We start from the raw sequence: 17,833 nt of genomic DNA, 5'->3' as shown, positions 1-17,833 counted from the left end.
ACTGATGATTGTTGGAACTTATCTATTCGATTGTCCAGCCATCGGCCGGAAAAGAAGCGACATATTCCACAGCTCCAACTTAAGAGACATTGGGCAGCTGGGATGGAAAGTAATCAGTTTTTTTTTTTTATGAAATCTATTGATCCACGATAATTCTTCAATTGGTTACCAGCCGGGACTTAATGATAGCCTACGTTCGGCCGCCTGAAAGCCTCTTGGAGTTTTATGCCATATCCCTGTAAATTAGCATCCGCATTTCAATGCATCTTCCCTTATTGGTCGTCATTCCACCGTTTATTTGCTTAGAATCTATCTCCGCTATATATTTTTATTATAATCAAGCATATACTCGTTATTTCTCGCTAGTTGACTCTGGTATGACTATATATTGGGTATTCGAAAAAGTCTTTTCGTATTTTGTCATTAGATGTCGTTGCAGTCGTATATCTTCAGTGCTACCAATCACATTGTGTCATATAGTGTTGGAAAGGTGAAAGGTTCGGGAAGGTTGGAAAAAAGTTACAGCTGCTCAAAAATTAGTGAAAATAATCAAGAAATCGCTATATTTTGATATTTTTATATAAAAAAGGGAAGAATGCCACTCAAGCCACCAATGAAACTTGTGAAGTTTACGGAAACGATGCTGAATCAGTTCGTGTAGCACAACAATGGTTCGCTCGCTTCCATTCTGGATATTTCGAAATTTCGATTTACACTGATGGAATAATGTCTTACGCGGAAAAATGGCAAAAAGTGGTAGACCAAAATGGTACATATTTGTTTATTTATTTATTATTATAAAAATTAAAAATAAAAGTTAAAATTTGATTAGAATAACGAAAAGACTTTTTTGACTACCCAATTTGTATCTAGTTAGAGCAATATTATATTTATTCTTAAATAGAGATTTCGAAATCTCCAGAAAAAATAAGTATATGTATGTATATTAATAAGAATTTTGAACAAAAAAGAAACTTTGCAATTTGCCACAACAGCACTTCAGGAAAATATTATTCTCGTCTTCTCTCTGCTAGCTGAAATAGTTACAATTAACTTCTAGGAAAATGTTAAAGATTGCATGCTTCTTAAGTATTACTATTATAATTGTAGCTGACAGCTGTTGCTTATCAAACTTGGAACTCCCCTTTTCAGATATAAATATGTATGTGTGTATATGTGGCTAATACACTGCGTCTCTCTAATATGCTACCCTCTCTCTACAGACCGCTGAAGCAGCTGATACTGACAGCGCATTGACGTTGAGCTCTTGCAACTTTTGATTTAATTTTTCTGCCGCACACTGATCCCTAAGGGGTTTTACGTATTCGGTTTGCAGGAAGGTTTTTCCACTTGCAGATACACACATAGAAAAGACTTCGGCAGAAAAATTATAATCTTTAAGAAGTTAGTTAACTACAAAACATATAAGTATGTGCATATATCTCAGTAGACACGAAAATTTTTCTATGGAGACAAATTTCTCATCATATTAAACATCTCATATCAGCAAGAAAAGGCCACTCCTTCTAAATATTTGAATTAATGATGATTAGTGTTAATTTCCACTTCTGACAAGTTTCTGCTACATATCCTCGCTCGTAAGAAATAAAATACAGCGCATGATCCAATTAAAACTGCTAAACAAAAGTTTACAATTAAAAATTGGAATTAACCCCACTACCACCACTACTACAACAACAAAGCAACATCTGTAAGCAGCAATATCGAGCAAAGGTTAGAACACAAACTTCGAAAGTAAGAGCGCGGAAAGAGAAAAATGTGTTGCGAGTTAAAAGGGGAAGTAAGTGCAGGAATAAGAAAAAATCGCATTACGTGACCAAACTTTAACTTACTTTTCACTTTCGCTGAGCTAAGCAATTTTTCTTGAAAAAAAAGTTAGAAAAAAAAATTCACGGTATTAAAAGGTAACTGTGAATAATCGCTACAGACAAGTAGCTCGATGTGCTAGTAATGTAGTTGTTTTTGTTGTTTGCCAACTTAATACAATTTTCGCTGAGAGTGGTGAGATTAGTTATTTAAGTTGGCCGGATTTAAGCAGAGTGTGTTGAAGCGTTAAATGTCGCGTGTTGTTTCATGAAACTTTTACAGTTACGAAAAAAAACGTTTCGTGTTAGAAAAATATGGGCGAATGAGTAGTGAAAACGAAAATATTAAAACGGAAACTCCACAAAACATGGGAGACAGGAAAGCGGAGGAGCTTTTTAAGATTCTTTAAGTTAAATTTCTTTAGTTCTCAAAATTGAATATTTATTTGACCAGTATTTTTTAAATTATTATTCAATTCATCGAAAAAACTCTTGCAGGTGACTATAAATGCATTTATTGTTTGTATTTCTTGTGTCTGTCCACTTTATCGTTGATTATTCATAATAAATCGAAACAGCCATATATACATACATACATATGTATATACATAAATATATATACATACTCACCAAAATACTAAATTTAATGTTTGCTAATATTTATAGCATTCCGTTAATCGTTTTCATTTTGTTTATCACTAAGCTTTCACTCAATACAAAAACAATAACGATATCATCAAGGCAGCTGGCCGTCTTGCGTATTCGGCCGCCGAATTGATAACCGGTTCTATGGTGTAATGGTTAGCACTCTGGACTTTGAATCCAGCGATCCGAGTTCAAATCTCGGTAGAACCTTCAAAATTAAAATTTTTTATAAACATCGTTTCGCTCGCATTTTAAAAAATGTCCATATATTTCCTATCCAAAGTGGTTAGTATTTAGATTTATTCGCAAACGTATAAGATAAGAGCCTGTGGTTGAGTATGTAAAAATATTTAGTGTATGTAGAGGGCTTTTTATTCATCTTCTTCATTATGATTATTTTAAATATTTTATAAAGAGATATTTTAATAAAAAAAGAAACAGATAAAGTAAGTAAAGTCACAAAATATTGTTAGTCGAAAAAGTCTTTTCGTATTTTGTCAATAGATGTCGTTGCAGTCGTATACTTCCAGTTCTACCAATCACATTGTGTCATACCATATACATACATAGTGTTGGAAAGGTAAGACTTTAAGCTTTGTTTAACCAAAACAAAATTAAATTAGGGATAGTTGAAAAAAAGTTACAGCTGTTCAAGGATGAGTGAAAATAATGAAAAAATTCGCTATATTTTGGAATTTTAACACTGACGGAATATGTCTTTAGCGGAAAAATGCAAATTGTGTCCATTATTTGAGCATTCCTCTCATTTTTTAGCAACTCATTCCGTTGTCATCAAATTTGATCTGGACTGAGAAACAAAACACGTACCTTTAAGGAGTACTCTAGGCTAAAGACTCGAATTCCGAGCGATTTTTGGCAATTGATAAAAAAGCATTGGGTATTTTTCGAAATTTTCTCTATTTTTTTTACTTTGTCGACTTTCTTAAAACTTTTACAAAATTACATTTTTTGTTGCTTCTTTTGATAGAGAATATTTGAAGAATATTCGTGCATTATTTCAAGTCAGCTGATTAGAACTTGAGATAGCGTGGCGACCGCAACAAAAAGTAGTTTCGAGAAAAATGCGTTTCGAGTTTTGTCCGCAGCTCAAGCTGTTACAGTTGCTACGACACTAAAACGGCTGTAACTTGGGATATAATTTGAATTTAGAAAAATTAATTTACGGAGATATTTTTGAATATCTTAACTGAGGAGTTATTCAAAAATTTTTGATTTTTTCAAATTTCTGGTTTAGAACACCCTTTAATGCACATCTTTACTATCGCAAACAAAGTAAACTCCTGAGAGTATACACGCATGCCAAAATAATTCCAATTTTAAATATACTTTGTTTAAGACTCAGCCTTCAGTAACTTCAGAGGATATTAGTATTTTGCGTTTCAGTTAATTTTTGTAACGCCTTTCACTTTGATTCGATTTTGGTTGTTAAATAGTTTCGACGTCACATTCATGAATATTGGGTCCTCAGCTAACTACGTTGTCAAGCATCCCTTTTACGACCTCTACTCGACGTCGTTTTTACAAAAGGTATTCAGGTATTTTGCTAAGAGTCTATAATCTACACACTTTATACCTAAAACATTACCCAAAACATTAACTTAAACATTAACGAAAACATGAACCAAAAGATTAACCAAATCATAAACAGAAACATTAATCAAAACATTAACCAAGACTTTAACCAAATTGTATTAATGTTAATCCATTCCGGAAAATTAGATCCCCTGCAAAACTCTTTGACGTCAACACAGCGATTTTCAAGCACTTTTCTTCAACTGGTTCGATTTTGTCTCCATTAACAAAGGTGGATGGACGACTCGCATGAGACAAATTTTCGATGATTTCACGATCTTTACTAAATGCCTTGCGCCACCAAATACAGGGTGGGCCAAAAGAAACCAAGGGGTGTAAAAGTTTAATAACTTTTTTTTTACTATTTTTTTTTTATTTTTTCTTTCATATTATATAATATACAAAAGGGAAATATTTTTACACCAAGTATGAAAAATGATGTCTCTTCTTAGAGCATTTTCCATAACATCTTTCAAAACTTGTGGCTGTAGCGTTCGAATTTCTGCACCAATGTTTGCCTTGAGTTCAAGAATTGTCTCTGGCTTGTTCACATACACTCGCTCCTTCAAATAACCCCAAAGAAAATAGTCGGGTGCTGACAAATCTGCGATCGCGCTGGCCAAATAATTTCCGAATTTCTGGAAATTATTCGCCCTCCAAAAATTTGACTTAAAGGTGCCATTGTGTCTCGGGCAGTATGGGCAGTAGCTCCGTCCTGCTGAAACCACATACCAGGTCTGTTTTCAAGAGCAGGACGTAAAAAATGTTCTATCATAAACCGATACCGCTCTCCATTTAATTTCAATAAAAAAAAAATTGGGCCTTGGTTTCTTTTGGCCCACCCTGTACTTATGTTTGTGATAAAGTGGGCTCATAAAAAATCTGCTGATCTATTCCTGGCAATTCCGAAGCTCAGTTGTCATTGGAAACAAAACATTTCAAGGAAATTCGTTGTAAAATTTAATTTTTATAAGTAAAATTCAATATGACGTACCAGAACTACCCATACATAAATGGGCTTTTCACAAAGATATTCTTCGTAAGTTTTATTGTCCCTTTGGTTGCATATTTTCGAGATTTTCTTTTATAAGGCACAAGATTTTTTCCATTTCCATTTCAACTGCAACCGCTGACCGCTTCTTATATTCTACTTCTTCTTCCAATTTCAAAGCCACAGAGCGGAGTTAAGCATTGACTGCACTTGTGCTTTTAGTGGAAATCCTTTATTAACAATGCTTTTGTGCTGGCGACAAGTGTTACTCATGGTTAGTCTCTTACAGGTTCTACCGTTTTTTATACCTCTTTGCTGCTTTGTTTTTATGTTTTGGAACAGTATTGCTTTTGCTTTTCATTCAAAACGTGACTGCTAAAGTTTTCATTTATTTTATCTTTCTTTTAGTTTGCTTTGCACTCGCCAACGTTTTTGGCTGGGAAGCGCTGCGCGTAAGAGGGTCCAGACATGTACGTTTTCAATTTGCATATCATTGGCAGTGATTGGGCTGAAAATCTGTGTATGCATTGAATGCTTTTACTTAACCGAATGCCATTTTGCCACAAAAGTATTTTTAAAGTTCGCAAGCGAACGCTTTTTCTCTCCTCACTTTGCAGGTTTCAGCAGCTTATGGCAATGAGGTTTTCATACAAACTTTCCAAGTATTAGATGGGCACGTGCACAACCGTCGCTCTTCTATTTTCTCTATTTTTGGTTTTCCTCCCGACGCGCTTTCATGAATTTAATTTCCACTTTCACTTATTTATTGTTCTAAGTGGCGCTTTTCAACTTGCCAACTCACCGAATGCCTCTTCAAAGTTCAATACCCTCACTATTCGATTTACCTTCAGTTGTTTGTATGTATGTGTGCATAGAACTGTATATTATTTGTTCAAATAAGCTTGCTGGCGTCGCTGCCACTCAATGAAAGTGGCAACCGCATACATACAAACAAAGAGTGTCACCACAAATTTCCCCTGCCACCGATCGTAATTTATCCCCAGCTTTTTCTGGCTTGTTAGCAGGATTTCCGACACATATCTACTCAAACAAACACACAGGAAGATTGACTGTGGCACCTTGCCAGCGGTTGTCGCTTATGGTGGCCCATAAACAAACCCATATGTACTATGTCTTAGCTTTAATTCAAGTTCTTGCAAATTTATATAGAAATAAATACGACTCCTTTCGAGTTTCGCTGCAATCAATATGGGATTGCCCATTAATACGTTGGTGTTTTGCTGCCCCGAATTCAATTACTCGCTCTCGTCGCCTCCCACTTCAGCCACCTAATGTCTGTGTGTTCGCTGAGCAGCAATTAAGCGCTTGCTATAACGGTATTTGTTCGCGTTGCTGACTGTATGTTGGCAGCTCAGACTCCAGCTAATTGAACGTACCTACAGCATAATTGCTAAGTGAGTCAAAAAACGCAAGGAGAGATGCTCAAATGTTTTGGTTGTTGTGGTTGTTATTAGTAATTGACCCAGTTTTTCTGACGTTTAAAGATGCGAAAGGAGATATGTCTGTATGGAAGTATTTCTGTATTTGTGCTTTTCCGCAGTCAAGTGCCTTGTGCTCGTTTATTTAGGTTATTGCGAACACTTCAATGGCTGCCGTTTCGTTTGATGGGAAAAGCATGAATGAAACTGGTACGTTAGCTGGAGATACCATACATACTGGTACATACATATATATAAATACACAAGTTTTCAATTATGTTTCAAAGTTAATTATTGGGCTTTCGAAAGCCTTTACGTTTTTTTAAGCACAATATATTTAGTCTTTATAAAGTATTTAAGTACTTAAAAGGCAAAAACACAACATACTTCAGGTCTCACCTTCTCTCATAGAAAATTAGGAATGTATATTCGATGAGATTCACATGTGCGCAGTGAGCGAATAGATCTCAGGTGACACTTTTAGAGCCATTGTAAGATATCTACAAGAAGTGGTTTTATGTAGAGCAGTGTATTCAAGGTAATGACATAAGTAGTCGTCGAAAATTGTCATATACATAAGTAATGCAAACTCATGCGAATTCTGGACACGTGCTTTCACTCGACTTTCTGTGATTTCTATATGTAGGAAGGAGTCTTGAGGACAATTGATAAGCATTAAAAAATCTCGTAAAAGATATTTGAAAAAAATTTATATTAGTTTAGTATTTCAATTGCAGAAATTAGTAATTAAACTTAAATTACTTAACTTAAATCGACTTGTACGTTATGGAAGCTTTACTGAATCTTCACTTAACCCAAATTTAAATTTTACTTAACTTAAATCCAAACATAACTTATCTTAACTTAACTTAAATCGAAAGTTAGCTCAACTTAACATAAATCGAAATTGAACTTAACTTAAATCGGAACTTAACTTAAACTAAAACTTAACTTTAATTGTAACTTAACTTTGACTGAAACCTTACATAAAATGAAATTTAACTTAACCTAAAATGAAATTTAATTTAACTTAACTTAAACTTAAATTTAAACTTAAGTTAAAATCTAACTCAACTTTAAACTTTAACTTCACTTCAAACTTAACGTAATTTTACTTAAAGTGAAACTTAATTTAGTATAAAGAGAAATAATTTACTTGCAAAATACGATTTATAGAACGAATGAAGCTTGGTTAGAGTTCTTTAAAGCTTACGGTTATAAGTTTTAAATATGTTTGAGCTGAAATAAGAAATAAAATATAAGCTATCAATCTAATAATTTCTTTAAAATTCAACAATAATTCGATGTCCTATAGATTTTAGAACAAAATCGCTTAAAAGTGACAAAGACCTTAAGTTTGGGTACTTTTCCGTATTGAAACCAGTACACAATATAATAAAAGTCTACTTACAGGATAAATTTTTATATATCTAACAGCATGTACCGTGCAAAGTAGTCGTTATAATTATTTTCACTCCTCTTATATATAACTGAGTGCAATGGCCTCCACCCTAAGTTTTATGGTCAATTTGCCAAAGTTTTATTAAATAACACATTACTCTGCAGAAAATTTTACGCCTGAAATACTTTACTTATTTTTGTTGACAAAGCACAGGCACACGGAAAGCACGACTCACAGCCTTGACGAATTTGTTGCGCCTACGCTGACTTGCTATGCCTCCGAGCGGCACGTACATAACTAAAGGAAACTAAGAATGATTTCCGTTATTTTCATTATTATTATTTTTCCTCTCTGTTTTTCTGTTTTGTATGGATCACATTCGCTTTCTGCCTTTCGCTTTGACATTTAATGGAGTTTTAATATCGACACGTGCACAAAGCGAAGTGCGAGTAATGAGGCAATGAAGCCGGCAGGTTTAAGTTTTATAGCATAACGGACTTAAAGAGAGAATCAGCAACTTATTTTCGTGACTCACACGCTCCTTGCGGCACAACATAGTTAATTTATGCACATCTAAAGTATCAAAAACAGGTGACTATATGAATTTCTAAACAATTGGTTAAACAAAATCAGTTCCATAAGAAAGTGTGTCTTAGGACAGCAAAATTACTCCAAAAGAAACAGTTAATGAATGTGTTTGACATGAGATGGCAAGGTCGACTGCAAATGGTTTGGGTTTTATTAACCTAGTTGAATTAGTTGCTTGTTGTTGTTTTTTTTGGAGACTTTCCGTTAATGTTTGCGCCATTCACGACCTTCCGACACCCCCACCATTTATCGATTTCGCTCGCTGTGTTTTATTACAGATTAAGCGAGCATTGCCCTCATACAACGAATTATGCGACGGAGAGTCGTGAGCCGCGAAAGCGAAAGGTTGAGCAGAAATTTTGTTTGCATTTAAATGAAATATTCGATACCCACTCCTGCTTCATTTATTATTACTTGTGACAGTTGAATGGGATACCATAATATTTGACGCTTAGAAAATATGTTTTTACGCTCTTTTACCTTTCTTGTGTAGATAAATGATGCGTTAATAATTTCAGTGGAATTAGCTACTCACATAAAAGTGTCAATGAAATAAAAGAGAGAAGTTTACAGACAATTTTTTAATAATAATGGCTTGATGAAGGTAAACAGGATTACTGTGAATACACTGAAAAAAGTGAAAGGGTGGCTTAAGTGACATAACAATATGGTAAAAAAAATGTCATAAATGTGAAATTTTTTTGATTTTTTTTCTAGTTTATCCCTTAATATTTGTTATAATAGTTAAGTATTACACAGATTTGCGTTAATTTTTTGGTTAATCTTTTGGTAAACATTCCGGTTATATGATTCCTTTAAAATTTTATTATATGAAATTTGAAGTTGTAATCCGTAATCCATTTTGCCACACCCACTTCATGATTTATTCAACGTTTAACAATATTATTTCACCCAACCTTGCACTTACTTAATTGCCTTAAATCACTTGACCCCTACTAATGAACTCCAATGTCAGGAAACATCTGCTAATGACAGTGTTAGGAAGGCAAATATTTATTCACGCATGCGAGCATTAGCAACACTTTTGACGAGCACAAATTGCTCTCATCACACTGAAAGAGCCAGCGCCACGCTGGCTGCCGTCGCACACTAAGACCCATTATAAAGTGTTTGATGGGCTAAACCACAGTTAATTAGTATATGTTTGTATATATTTAATGTGTCAGATTTTTATCGAGGAAAATATAAAACAATAAATGTCCAAAGCAGAGAAAACCAAAGAAAACACACAAAAAATATTTCTTATAGTTAATTTGGTAATGGGCCAATGGGTGTTTAGGCTGCCGGAAAACTGAGCAAGGAGCAAGAAAAATGCTATTCATTTGCCTCATAAATCATGCCTTTTATGCGTACGAAATGCCTAGTGACAGTTAAGTGTTAACAAAACTTGCACGGAATTCGTGCCGGCGTCTGACAGCTGAAATGAAATAAAAATTCTTGTATGTAAATAAAAACCTACTCATAAGCACAGAAAATAATATTGTATTTGAATATGTGTTGCTCCGAGAGGATTTTGACCCTTTCAAGCAGGGCAAGTGAAATGAATGTGACATTTAATGGCAATTCAAGTAATTTAATTAGCTATTTGTCATAACTGTGCTTGATTTACAAGCCGACTCAGTTGTGCTTTTGACAGCAGTAAACTTTAATTTATTGTCAAAAGGAGATTAGTGAGCAATATGTCTTATAAGATTGTTAGATTTGGGACAAAGTGATATCTAGGCACATAAACTGTAGCGTTGAGAATGAAAATCAGATAAGTTCGTGACAGAATTTCATTTCTGGTATCTCAATCTTCGCTGCAAAAGATTTCCATTGACTTAAGTTTTTCCAATGTGACCATAAATAAGCCAGTATGGCTTACTGTTACAGCTGTAGTATTGTCACAATTAGTCATAAAAGCCTGCAGAAGCGCCAGAGCCAGTTAAAGTCTATCTGCAAATCTCTAAAAGCTTTGGCACAGCCATGACACAAAAATTAAAAAGTGCGATTAAATTTCATGGCAAGCATATTTTGCCAAAGAATCACAAATAATGCAGAGCCAATCGAGCGGAACTATTGAAATTACTTTTTACGGCTAAAGTTCTACTCGTCATAAGTTGTAAGTCACAAAAAGAGCTTACTGTTACATAATAAAATGGAACTCCGCATATAAAGTGCGTGTTTATTGACATTAAAAAATATAAAAAGCGTTAGCTTTACTTGCAACGAACCTCTAATGCCCTTCACATTTATAAAAGATTCCTACAACAACCAACTTCAATCGACGCAAATACTATAAGCACTCCGAACGACAGTGTAATAACGGATGAAATCGGATTATAACCTCGCTCACTCCCCATATAACGGTTCTGTTAAACTATTTAATCACTAACTAAATACGCCTGAGACAATAAATTCTACCCGAAAGAAGATATAACAGGGTTTTAGTGGAGCCGGGGTCAAAATTGGAGACACAAACGACCGATGTCAACCAAACCAAAGTATGTGGCATTTACATGCCATATTTATCTTACAGTGTGAAAATGGACGAAATTGGACTCCAGCTATGCCGGCCTCACATACAACACAATTTTATAATCTGATTCTTTACTTTCGAATGTACAAATCAAAAAGCAATTAATATAACGGAATAAAGCATTGAACGAATAATTTCTGTAGAGTGTGACACCGTATGACCAAAAAGACCATCACATAAGCAGCAATGGCATCGCGAAGGAACTTAACATTCATCATTAAACGGTTTGCGCTTCTTTGCTGAAACAAAATGCAATCGAACCATTTCTGAAACGAATGGTAACAGGAGACGAAAAGTGGATCAAATGCGACAATAATGTGCGAAAATGATCATGGTCCAAAAGAAGTGAAGCTCAACAAATGGTCACAAAGCGAGAATTAACGCCTCGAAATGTTATGCTGAGTGTTTGGTGGGATTGAAAAGGAATCATCCACTATGAGCTGTTCCAGCATGATCGAACGATGGATTCTACACTTTACTCTCAACAACTGATGAAATTGAAGCGCTGCAATCGAAAAAAAAACTGGTCAGCAGAAAGAGCTTCGTCTTCCATCAGGACAACTCTAGACCATACACATATTTGATGACTCGGCAACAACTGGGAGAGCTTGGCTGGGAAGTTTTGATGCATCCACTGTATAGCCATGACCTTGCACCATCGGACTACCATCTGTTTCGATCAATACAGAACTCACTTAATGGAGTAAAGTTGGCTTCAAGAGAAACCTGTGAAAATTACTTGTCGCAGTTTTTCGTCGAGAAACCCGAATTTAGCTCCTCCTTACTTATTTAATAATGTTTCATAGCGCCTTCGACATTTAAGGTTAAGGATATAAATATAAAAAATATATGGAAATGTGCTTTACTACAGTGCTGTTGGAGGAACAAACCTTAATAATAGTTCAATAAACTAAATATTTTACAGCTAGCAGTTGGAATTTTCAAAACTTTTATAATTAAGGCATTTAATTAACTGTACTTTACTATAAAATATTTAATTTTCATTTAAAATAAAAACTATCGGCCTTACCCCACTTTACTACTTTACCGCGCAAATACCACAGATTAATTTCTGTATTTATACTTCCCATAAGGACAATCACTTTGGTTGCATTCACAAAACAGCCAACCGGGCAACACATCCAGAATCTCCAGAGCATGATGGAAGTGATGCAAAACTGGCTTAATCTCCGTACAATTTAATAACCGCAACTGCGCTAAAGCCCCACACAGTCGCACACAAACACGCATGTGGTTTTGTCACACATCCACAGTGTTAAAGCAGAAGAGAACAAATTGATTTGCTTGCAACCACAGCTGTCACAGCAACACACCAACCCGCAAGGACTATATTAGTTCCAGAAGTGGTTATCTCAGTGTAACAAGGCACAGCCGCAACCCGAATGATATAGCCACCTAAGGTCCCCACACACACTTGCTGAGCCGGCAGTCAATCGTAAAAATGTTGTAAGTGAGCATTAAAAATGTAGCAGCTTGTTGCCCATCACTTATCCACCTCCGGTCGGCTTTGTATGCATCCACATATACACACACGCGCACCGACCACATTGTAGCCTCGCTCGACCGCAGACTGACCAATCATTAAATCATACCCTTCGCCAATCTACCCTTCCATCTGCTGTGCACCGGCAGTTGTTGGCACTCTGTCTCGACCAATTATTCGCTTGGCTGCGCAAACTTGAATCACCAGGGTATCCGCTTTTAGTTTTCGGCGTTGTGCCGCTTTTTTTCGCATGAAAATTTACATGTTTTCATTCTCACCGACATTGGCCGCTTTCATTTCCTGCCGATACTTTCACTGAGCTCTGTACAGATATTTGTGCGCCCAGTGGCGGTAGCTGTGGCATTTTATTATATTTTGACAGCACTTTTGTTGTTGTTGGCATTTCACTTGGCTCATTGTATGGCGAAGTATGAAAATAAAGTGTTTATTACAGCGAATTGAGCGCATCAGCGCGAAAGTATGCCACGAGCCACATAAATTGTGGGCTATACTGCTAAGCTGTCGCGGGCGTATACGTAACTTTTTTACGATTTATGTTTATTCGCGCCCCTTTTGCCTTGCATATTGTGTTTTATGATTTAGTTGTTTATGAATAAATCGCAGTTTTATGAGCTGTGATCAAATAAAAAAGTGATTTTGTATTTGCAGAAATGAAAAAAATAATATTTGAAAGCCCAAATACCGTTTTATTTCTATAAAAGAGAAAAGTCACAGTTGTAAATACTCATTTCATATAAATTTAAGCTTCACGTTTTTAATTTTTCTAATCAAGCTATGGAATTCTTAAGGGTTAACTAACCCATCACACCGTTGTGACTCATCTATGTTGCAACATCATCAATTAACTTTCATATTAATTGACAAAAGCAAATTTTTATCTCCAGCGAAAGCGTGAAATGCTTGAAGAGAATCAACAAACTACAAATTCAGGTCAGTGGCACTTCAATCATTGTGACAGTTGAGTAAACAATGCACAATAACGCCAAACTAAACACCACTTACGTAACAAATAATGCCAGCAACGGTGCACAATAACAACCCAAAGCAGTTCGAGTGAAACTGAAACACAATAAGACACCGTTGGCATGTTGCAATATTAGCAAAAACCACTTCCTGTGCAAAGAGCAGTTGCGCACAACAACAAAACACGCCAAGCAATTATTATTGCAGCAAGTTTTTCTAATAACCTCACTTTGAGCTCATATTGTCAAAACAACAATAACAACTGCAAACTTTTGCGCTTCTTTCATTGTGCGGTTTGCAGCAGCGTCGCTTAATGTGTTCTACGTACAGTGGTTACTGATTGTGATGGGTGCAAATTATATCTCAAAATAACACTTTAGAAGATGAAATTAGGTTAGGTCGCAGAGCTGATCCTAATGGAGAACTCAAGAATATACTACACTTGTAGTTAGTTTCAGTCCAACCATGCAGATAATGGCATTTTGCATATAGAGCCCATAGATATCGGCGGAAGGTGTATGCTCGCGAAAGTTGCTACCACACTATGAGAATCTGTTTTCCTAAACACACCTATAAACACATGTCTGAATATTTGGAAAACGAAACGGTTTAACTTTATACCGGATCTCTTGGATCAAGGAGTCGCCAAACCAAACTATGGCGACCTTTTCTATGACCCAGAGAGCTGTGGGTGGATAGAAACCGTTGGAGGAGAAAAGCAAAGAGCTTCTTTACGCATGAGTCAAAGATTTGGTTGATGGATGGATTATCAACTTCAGTTTCAGACTTCCTGACTATTGCAGTGTTTTTTAAATTGACGTTGCTACCATTAAGGTAGCAGTAGATTTACTTCTCCGTACTGCTCCACTTTAACGGTACGAATCCCTCAACTCCTTATCAATGGCACCAAGTTACTTTGCGATAAGACTATTAGCTGCCAAGGAAGGGTACCCTAGCACCGCTATGAGTATACTAGAACGGGTCGGTGCTCCTCTTTCTTCTTGTGTGTTACTACTGCACAGCTAGACTTCGCGGCTGGGCTACCATTGGGTCATGCGCTGTAGCAAAATCATTTAGGCCCACGATCCATTGGAAGCGATCTAGTAAGCACTTTGCCGTCAATTATCTATCGGCGTCTATGCTATAAGTTTGAGAATCGTAACGAACGCTAGCTGTAGAATATGAGGTGGAAATATCACTGCACTTCTATCTTGATTATTCCCGTTTGCGTAATCAAGGCTTAAACACTTGAAAGCTCAAACTTTCAGATGTCCCACTGATCTGGTGGGAACATAACCGAACACATGAGCAAATGTTTATTGGCCACAAGACGTTTTTCTTAAATTACAGAGTTCTATATTCATGAAATTACAAAGGACTATAGTAGTCCATGTGCCATCTTCGCATGAGCCATCAAACCTACCCTAATCTGGGGCTGACGCCCGCACTGGAGGTAACGGAGGAAGGATCACGCTCGTGTACGCCGGTCTTTTGTAGCTTCCAAAACTCCTAGATATGGACCACTTGGCCCGAAGCGCTTTGAGTCTCCAACAATTTTATATAAACGTCTAACATTAATAAAAGACAAGTTATGTAACCTCAATGCATCCGCACCTATTGCACAGTGTTCAATCCGAACACCTACCCCAGCGACGAGGTAAATCTTGCTAACAGCAAATAGTTCAGGGAATTTCTTGCGCTTTACTTTGGGCCACAAGTATCTTGCTGCCGTACAAGATTTGGTAGTTGAGCAATGCTTGCCAAGCTCACGGGAGGTCCGTAGATCTAATGCTGGAACGTGAGTGTACGGCGTGGTAACTCGTCACTATCATCAATCGCGCTGGTGAAAAGCATACTGCTTTTGCTTGCCGCGACCGGGAGAACTGATCCAAGCTTCCTACACTAAAGGTCCCAATTCGTATTTCTAAAATTCCTATAGGATTTACTTACTCGATCCGCTTTGTTCCGGGTTCCGGGTAAAGGGTGTTCTTGGTAAATGTACCTTATAAAGATCTAGTGTACAATTATTCCTATTATCAAGACAAGATCAAGAACTTCTTTCCTACAAAAGCAGATGACTTCCCCTTGTTAGCGATAAATATTTGTTTTTTAACAAAGAAGACATCTTTCTAATTAATTAGCAAGAAAGATTTTTATGTGATTAAGGGCTTGAGGTTATTAAATTGAGATTGAGAGAAGAAAGATCGCACTTCAAAGACATTTTTGGACTCATTTTCTTGAAAATGGAAACTTACTCGAAAATTGAATTAAATCTTTTGAATTTCAAATATTGCAGTGTGGAGTTTAGGTTAGGTTAGATTCTGAAAAATTTTCATCTTTTACAGATAAAGTGGTACCAGAACGTTCTGATTTCTTTAGACTACTTGCTGATAACAAATTATTACCGCATCTAACTTTAACCTGTGTCACTATATACATACATACACATATATTGTTTTTCAAACCAACCGCCTTCACCGCTCTGTAAGCGCTTTCCATCAGCACGCTGGCATTTTGTCATGTCCGTGTTCATGCTTGGCGTCACTGACACCGACATTGGTCAGCATCATCATCGTGATCGGTGTCCACCAACACAACGCGACATTAACAACAACTAACACTTGTTGTTCTATTTTTAAAATGTGCGCAGAATGTGCGGTTAATGTTTATTGCTGCAGCGGCCGTTGTTGATAGTTACATGCAGTGCTTGTTGCTATTGTTTCTGTTGTTATTGAAGCTGTTGGCGCGCACAGAGTTGCCGTTGGCAATGTATTATTGCAATTATTGTCGACATTTAGTCAACTTTGCAGTCCCCGACCTACTTTATTTACGACACAATGCAATGCGCGTAACAAAAGCAAGAACAACACGCCTAAATAACAGTACAATTGCAGTAGCAGCGAAAATATGAAATCTCATAACTTTCGACCATGTGTACACAAGCGGGGAAGGGGTGACTGAGAGTGCGCAAATTTCAGCAGATAAGACAGATGACGTTACGATGCGCTGCAAATGAGTCTATGCCGCAAACATTTCTAACTTTTCTAGCGCAAAGGTCTGCGCGTGCCACAAGAACAGCGCAGTGAGGCGTAAATATACATCCTTGTATGTATGTGTAAACAATTATATCCTCTCAACAAGGTTCTTGCAACACAGTGACAGTCAAGCGATGCACAAATAAACACTTCAAATGCAATCAAAATTGGAAAGCGATACGCAAAGGCTGTCTTCCTGCCTTGACTGCTTGCAACACGGACTCTCCCCCTCTCGCGCACTCTGTCTTTGCTACACTCACGTACACGAAATTGCTGGCAGCTAAATTGTCGCCGTGACAAACTTATTTGGCAATTTAATTGCACTGCGAAAATGTTGATGTCTGCACAGCAGCGGCGCGTGCTTTTGAACTGACAAAATGCTGGCAACAGTCGGTTGTTGCATGTGCCAAATGTTTCTGCTATCGCAATATGCTTGTCATTTCGTGTTTATCTGCAGTGTATAATTTTGATGCGGCAATAATTAAATTGCTTACACACCAAAGTGTGTTTTCGCAAGTGCTCGAGTTGCGTATACGCAGTGGCGGGTGGATGACAACATATCTGCGTGATTGCGGTATTTAGCAAAGTTAAGGGCAGACATATTATTAATTTTATAATATTTTCTGACATAAAAGCAAGCTTTGAATTATAAAAAAACAAACAAGAAAATCAAATAAAAAGTTTTCCATACAAGGACTTGATTTTAATCGGTCAATTTGTAGGGCAGCCATATGATATAGAAAACGAATCCAACTAATTTATACCGAGATTGTAGCCCTATATTTGATAATAATCTAAGCCAAATTTCGTGAAGATAATTTGTCAAATAAACAAGTTTTCCATATAAAGACTCGGTTTTAATTGATCAGTTTGTATGACAGCTATATGCTATAGTGATCGGATCAAAACAGTTTGCCAGGAGGTAATAGGGCTGCTTCGGAGAAGTGTCTATGTCAAATTTTGTGAAGATAACTTGCCAATTAAAACCGTTTTTCATATAAGGACTCAATTTTGATTGGTGAATTTGAATGGCAGCTATGTGCCATAGTGATCGGATCTAAACAGTTTGCTCGGAGGTAATTGGGCTGTCTCGGACAAGAATCTATGTCAAATTTAGTGAAGATAACTTACCGACAAGCAAGCAGCACCTTACAAAAGCAAAGCCGAGTACGAAATTTCAAAGCAATATCTTCAAAACCGAGGGATCCTCTTCAGGATATAAAAACATTTTAATAAGATTTAAGATTTTATCTCCCTTCATGCAGTTGTAGAGAACAATTATCAAGT

General features: G+C 36.5%; 1 non-coding gene across 1 annotated transcript; it reads left to right on the top strand.

The window, feature by feature from the left end:
- The first annotated feature begins 2,609 nt into the window (after positions 1-2,609).
- Trnaq-uug lies at positions 2,610-2,681 on the top strand. Its single transcript has one exon. It is a non-coding gene; the product is annotated as a tRNA-Gln (tRNA).
- Positions 2,682-17,833: the final 15,152 nt, after the last annotated feature.

The sequence above is a fragment of the Bactrocera tryoni genome, chromosome 2 (genome assembly GCF_016617805.1).
Source record: "Bactrocera tryoni isolate S06 chromosome 2, CSIRO_BtryS06_freeze2, whole genome shotgun sequence".
In the NCBI taxonomy this organism is placed as follows: domain Eukaryota; kingdom Metazoa; phylum Arthropoda; class Insecta; order Diptera; family Tephritidae; genus Bactrocera; species Bactrocera tryoni.
The sequence above is the reverse complement of the archived record's forward strand: the minus strand, read 5'-3'. Positions and strand labels throughout refer to the sequence as shown.